Source organism: Podarcis tiliguerta (genome assembly GCF_965153285.1).
Source record: "Podarcis tiliguerta genome assembly, chromosome: 5".
Lineage (NCBI taxonomy): Eukaryota > Metazoa > Chordata > Lepidosauria > Squamata > Lacertidae > Podarcis > Podarcis tiliguerta.
Window position 1 is genome coordinate 38,049,165 of NC_139538.1, and position 6,862 is coordinate 38,056,026.

General features: G+C 44.8%; 1 protein-coding gene across 1 annotated transcript in view; it reads right to left on the minus strand.

Annotated features, from left to right (window-relative positions):
• Nucleotides 1-6,817, minus strand: part of MAP3K13 (mitogen-activated protein kinase kinase kinase 13) — a 77,829-nt gene extending 71,012 nt beyond the window's left edge. Inside the window, exon 1 of the mRNA XM_083443220.1 lies at nt 6,799-6,817. The gene's annotated coding sequence lies outside the window, so the exon portion shown is untranslated. The remainder of the gene's footprint in view (nt 1-6,798) is intronic.
• Between the last annotated feature and the right edge of the window lie 45 nt (nt 6,818-6,862).

The following is a 6,862-nucleotide window of genomic DNA, read 5'->3' on the forward strand; positions in this document are numbered from 1 at the left end:
TAGCTATTGGTACCACAGACTCTTTTCCTTGCCAGCCTCAGAAGAGCAATGAGGCAGTCTAGGTCAAGGCAGTACAGTGGTACCTCGGGTTAAGTACTTCATTCGTTCCGGAGGTCCGTTCTTAACCTGAAACTGTTCTTAACCTGAAGCACCACTTTACATATGGGGCCTCCTGCTGCTGCCGCGCCACCGGAGCACGATTTCTGTTCTCATCCTGAAGCAAAGTTCTTAGCCCGAGGTACTATGTCCGGGTTAGCAGAATCTGTAACCTGAAGGATATGTAACCTGAAGTGTATGTAACCCGAGGCACCACTGTAGTAATGGTTAGGTGAGAGGGGTGAAATTCTGACACACATAAATCCAGATTTCCTGCCGGATGGAACAGCTTCACCCTACTCATGACTGAGGGCCAGTATTTTGCACTAGCCACACAGTTCCTCCAGAAGTCACAATATATAAAACCAGTGCTTACACCTCTAAAAGAATAATTGCAACTTATATTACAATACACAGCTAAAGCTTTTTAACAACACATCACTGTGAAAGATTTAGGCAGACAGCAGTGTGGTTTAAAATGATGCCGTTCTACAACAGCTCCAATAAGTCTGTACCACAAGTTTCCTCAGGCGTTACTTTATTTGTTAATGCTATAATTTGTTTAATGACATATTTCTCCAAGTGGTGGGAACTTTTGCTATTGGCATTGAAGCTCCTAGATTCTCTCTGCACAAATACACAATATTTATGCAAGCTGTGGTGGGTTTTTTTAAAGATAAGAGTTAAGCCAGTGCACTCTTCTTCCATTAATGGACTAGCCCACAGGGATCTTTCCAAACAGTAAAAGGGGGGGGGGGGAGGGAGGAATCACATCAGCATGCTAGGGGAGAGGAAAGCCTTGACTTTTATTGCTGTCCCCAGCAGTACTAAATCTCCAGAGGGAACCTAAGTGTTACAATCATGATGGCACAGAGACGAGTTTATACTCTTGAGTATGAGGGAGTACAGGAAAAGGCCGTTCAGGTTCTGTCAAAAAGAGTTTTGAATAAATTCCTTTTAGGCAGTGTTTCTCCAACACTTATTTTCTCTCAACTCTGAAAGGAGTCTGGCAGCTGCACAGTAGTGCTTGCAAAGGAGCAAGTGGAAACAGCAATTTAAATGACTCTCTTTCTCTCATCTGCACACAGCAGGATTGTATTGCGCATCTAACTCTGGCCGTATTGCAAACTGCATGCTATTTTTGCTGGCCTTTAAAAGGAAGGTTAAAATCATGCCTGCACTGCAAAATATTTAATGACGAGAAGATAAAATGAATTGCTTGTATTTTGACATCTTTGCCCCAGCTGTGACTGGCTCTTACTAATTATCTATTTTCCTCTATGAAATCTGTCCTTGAAAGCAACCGTCTTAGAATACCACATGCTTGGAAACGATGGGAAATTCTTTCTGTTCATGCTGTGATTTACGATTAGCTGGATCTGGCAAAAACCTGGGCTCACATATTGAATCCGTTAACACACATATGCCTTGTTCTAGCTGCTCCAAGGAAAGAATGTCCAGCATATTATCTGCACCACAATCCAGAGACTGGTGGTAGATAACAAGCTCACTTTGAAACCAGCAATCTTCCTTAGCACTCTGGTTTTGAAGAATCTAGATGCAAGCTATACATTTAAAGCACGTTCAATGGACATTAAAAGCACACAACTTCCTCCAAAGAATAATGGGAAGTGTAGTTTCCCCCACAGATTTACAACCCCCAGCATCCATAATAAACTACAGTTCCTGTGATTCTCTGGGGGAAGTCATGTCCTATAAATGTATGTTGGATGTGCTTTAAATGCATGGGGTGGAGATGAGGCATATAATCACAGCTCAAGTACCATTGTCTTTTCAAGTACACAAGCCTATTCACATTCCTTCCAGGAACAGGCAACATCTATTCTCCTAACAGTTTAATCTTCATAGATGCCTGTGTCACTTGCTTGCTGTTTCCTTTAACAATACTTATTACCTATATGAGTGGTGTGGAATTAGGAGTATGAAAATGTTGATTCCAACCAATGAGTCTTCATTGTCTTATACTGTACTGGCATAAGATCACATTCTCTGTTGCCAAGTTTATCTTGGAAAAAACAAATATATACATTCACAGACACAAATGATGTGATTACTTCTACTAGCTCAAAGAAGCATCTGCTTTAGTGCTTTTCACAAAAGTATGATTACCGAGGGAGAAAAAAACCTCTCCCCCCAAAACCCTTTGTTATATCTAGTGCATAACTGCATTTATTTTGGTTGCAATATTGAAGGCATTTTGAGTAAGCTAGGAAGGAGATGTGATAGAAATGTAGAACTGTATAGCAATTCTGCAGTAATCCTTTAAAATTACTACTTCTGTTCATATTCATTGCAAATTTAAAAAAACTGAATAAGATGGCCAATATAACCCAACCTCTCAAAAGTGGAAAGAAGAAAAGAGAGAGAGATAAAATACTGAAAGTAAGCAACCAAATTCAGTAAGAGGCTAGGGACCTGGTACACAGTGTTGTGGAGTGGAATTTTCCTGTTTCTAGGATACTCCATTCCATTTCCCCTCCCACTCGGATTTTCTGTTCTCTCTGAACCTCTCCCCCCAAACTCAGTCTGCATTCCATGGCCACAGGGTGATTTTGGGATCCTCTCCCTAGTTTTTCTTATTTTGTATGCCTGCAATCCTTAGGTTCCCATACGATTGCTTTGTGTGTGTATGTTGATGTTTTAGCTATACTTGGAGAACTGAGATTGCAGATAGTATAAGAAAGAAGGGAAAAGGTAAAGTATAGTAGAAGTTATCAAAGAAAAAGAAAAATAAGATACAGGAGAGAAGTACAGTGGTGCCTCGCAAGACGAAAAGAATCCGTTCCGCGAGTCTCTTCGTCTTGCGGTTTTTTCGTCTTGCGAAGCAAGCCCATTAGCGGATTAGCGCTATTAGCGCTATTAGCAGTTTAAGGGCTATTAACGGCTATTAAAGGCTTAAGGGATTAGTGGATTAGCTGCTAAAAGGCTATTAGCAGCTTAGCGCTTTAGAAAAAGGGGTTGGGGAGCGGAAAAAAACCTCAAGAATCGCAAGACATTTTTGTCTTGCAAAGCAAGCCCATAGAGAAATTCGTCCTGCGAAGCACCTCTGAAAACGGAAAACCCTTTCGTCTTGCGGGTTTTCCGTCTTGCGAGGCATTCGTCTTGCGGGGCACCACTGTAAAGGGAAATGCAGCTGCATGGGTACCCAGATACCATGTGGAACTATTGCTCAAAAATATGAAGATGATCTTAAGAACATAAGATGAGCCTGATGGATCAGGCCAATGACGCATCAAGTCAAGCATCTTATTCTCACAGTGGCCAACTAGATGCCTGCGGGAAGCCTGCAGCTGTGGTGTAAAGGTTAGAGTGTTGGAGGATGACCTGGGAGACCAGGGTTCAAACCCCCACTCAGGCAGGAAGTGACCTCGGGCTAGTCATCATCTTTCAGCCTAATCTACCTCACAAGGTTGTTGTAGAATGAAACAGAGAGGAAACCCAAGTACATAACCTTGAGATTTTTGGAAGCAAAGATGGTATATAAATGTAATCAACACAATAAGCACATTCTGCCGACTTGTGGTTCTCAGCAAACAGTATTCACAGGCATATCGCTACTGGCAGTGGAGGCAGCACATAGCCATTGTGGCTAGTAACTGTGAATTGCCTTCTCCTCCATGAATTTGTCTAGTCCTTTTATAAAGCCATCCAAGTTGGTGGCCATCACTGCCTCCTTTAATGCCATTGTATGTACAATTGGGTTCAGTGATACTTGCTCCAGGTAGGCATCCAAGCTCAATCCAACCTCACTTAATACCTGAGAAAACGTTCATAGAAGTGTGCTGCAAGAGTAATAGGCCAGCCTGTGATACCAAATCTATTAAGAATTTAGAAGTGGCCAAATAAACATTAAGACTCAAGGAAGGCAAGTCTGTTACATTATTAGACACAAACAAAACTGCATATGTGTAATTCAACCTACTTAAATTGATAGCTCTATGGGAAGAAACCACATTTGGGCAGCTCCGAGCCCTGTGGTCAAATATGCTGCCACCAATCAGGAGTGGGGAATCAGTGGCCCTCCAAATGTTGCTGGACCACAACTCCTATTATTCCTGACTATTGATCACAGTGGCTTGGGCTGATAGGATTTGGGTTCCAACAACACCTGGAGGATGAGGCACAGGATCAGGCAATCTAGCACACCAAAACACTGTGCTCTCTACAATGTACTACTAGGACCAAGACAACCAGCATTACATAGCTGTCCTTTAAAATAATTTATAAGAAAGGGTAATAGATTCTGCCCTGTTATTAGAAGAGTAGCCAAAAGCCTTCTGGCATTTAAGAAATTAGAGAGACAATCGACCTATGTTTCCCCTGCTCTAACCTCAGATCATTTATACAAAAGAAGAGGGTTTCATGTCACAAGCAAGATCCTTGTGGTTGGCTGTTGCTCACTGGCAAATAGAACTTAATGCCAACGATCTTACTGAACACTGAAAGACAATTGTGAACAACTTCTGTGCTCTCTCCATATGTCATATAAAAAGTTAATTGCACATTACTGTCAAAACTAACTCCTTTTTCTTCAGTCCTTTTTATCTCATCTGTATTATTTTTGAAGTGGTGCGATCAGAACAAAACACTAAGTACTGTATCCTTAATGTGGATTTATTTGCTGACCTATCATTTGCAACTTTCTTAGTAATTCCTAACACTGCATTTGCCCTTTTCATTGCTGCAACACCACCAAAGGCAAAAAAAATCCTTCAAGCGCGTCACACCTCTCCCACCTCTGGCATTAAAGATACCATAGTCTTTTTGCTCCATTGTATTTTATTTTTAACGTTGATTTTAATTATTGCTTTATGTTGATTGTATTTTCAGTGGTGGCTGGTAACATTTTTACTTCGTAGTACTGCAACCTTGCCATTTATATCCCAATAGCACGACCACAACATTTATGTAGGAAATTGGGCCATTACACACATTCTTAATCCAAAAGTAGTTATGGCAAAGAGGTCCCTCCAATGTGTCTCTAAACAGAAAAACTATGGGATTGAGCAGACTGCCAGAAAGGCAGCCCTGGCAGGAACGCTCTTTCTATGAGGCCTGTCCAGAACAGCCATTGGACTGATTGGCCAGAGTACAGGAGATTGACAGAAATGCTTCTGTAAGTTCAAGGGAGTAAGAATGTGGCAGGGACAGGAAAGAGTGCATGGCTTTGAGAATCTGAGAATCTGACTGTGTTGCAGTCAGAGGCACCGAACTGTAAAGAAGATTGGGAGGGTCAACATGCATGACATTGCATGTGCGATGTCCCAAAGGTATTTGGCTTCTAAAAATGTTTTGCCATTAGGAAAGCCAAAGAGAGGGGGCTCTGTGCCAAATGGCAAATGGGGGGAGCCCCGCCCAACTCAGAATTAGTTAACAAGATAAAGGCAGAGTTCAAAGGAGAGTTTTAGGGTTGGCTGTGACCTAGAGGAAAAAAGGTGTCAGGTTAAAGGCAGCAAGCTGGAGAGAGGGTCAGAGCAGGATGTCTGATTTCCGTTTGCATCCAAGGCTGCAAATATGGGAGAAACAAGACCTACTTGGGGTGTCAATGCTGAGAACCCCTCCATCATAGGCTCATGTTGTGTGTGTGTGTGTGTGAGAGAGAGAGAGAGAGAGAGAGAGAGAGAGAGAGAGAATAAACCATATACTGTACTATCATAAAGATACCAGAGTCTCTGCTGTGCCTCATTTTCCAAAAGCAAACACAAACCCTGGATAAAGCATCTGCAACCCCTGGAATCTTGCACCGCTGAGAGACCGGGGTGGCATGCAACAGCAGAAGGGAGCTTTCTGAATGCCATTGCATGGCCTTTCGGACAAACTCCTGCTTTGCCTTCCTTTTCTTCTGGAACGCACTGAGCCAAGGAGGGAGCAATTATCAACCCCACGCAAAAAGAAGCTTCATTCATACACGCTTATCAGCTTATGACATATTTATACGAAATCAGCTTGCTTCAAGCCACCCGCGTTTATTATTTAGTGTATGTCTTGCAAAGCCGACGGGGGAGCCCTGCTAGGAGCATTTGCACGTCTATTACAGATGTCCTGTATCGCCACGTTGCGGATATGCTACTATATTCAAGCCCGCAGGGTCCCGACAGAGGGGGTGGCGAGATCCGAGCGGCGTGGAAAGGTTAGCCGGGAAAGCGGGGCCGCCGCTAGGTACCAGAGGGAGTGTTGTCAGGAAAGAAATGGTTGCCTCTGACTAAATAAAATTTAAAAAACAAAAAAACCCGCCCACCCAAAGATTCCCAGCCCGTGGTTGTGGAAGCAGCTGACGTGGCATTCGATATGGCTTCCAGCAGCAGGGGGTCTGCTGGAGCCCGGGGTGGGGTGGGGGCTTCCTCTCCTCCCTCCCCAAGGGCAGGTGAGGCTCCTTGGTAACCGGTCCTTCGAGAGGAGAGAGGCCCACCTGCCGCTCTGACTGGCTGCCAGGGGGTGGGGAGCGGGCCCCGGGCGCCCCTCCCTCCCTCGCCTCGCCTGAAGCAGGGGCTGTCAGCCGAGGAGCCGCTGCGCGTCCTCGGAGGGCTGGCCGGTCTTGGTCTCTCGGGAGGATTCCGCTCCCTCTCCCGCCCTGCTGCCGCTCACGAGGCGTCTGGCGGAGTCCCCACGGCAGACTTCCCCTCACTCCCTCTCTCTCTCTCCCGCTCATTCCGAGCCCCACCCTCCCGCCAACCCACTCACCCGCTGGAGGGGGCGGGCTGTGGCGGCCGAGGCGGAGCCGGGCGCCAGGCCAGGGTGGCTCCAG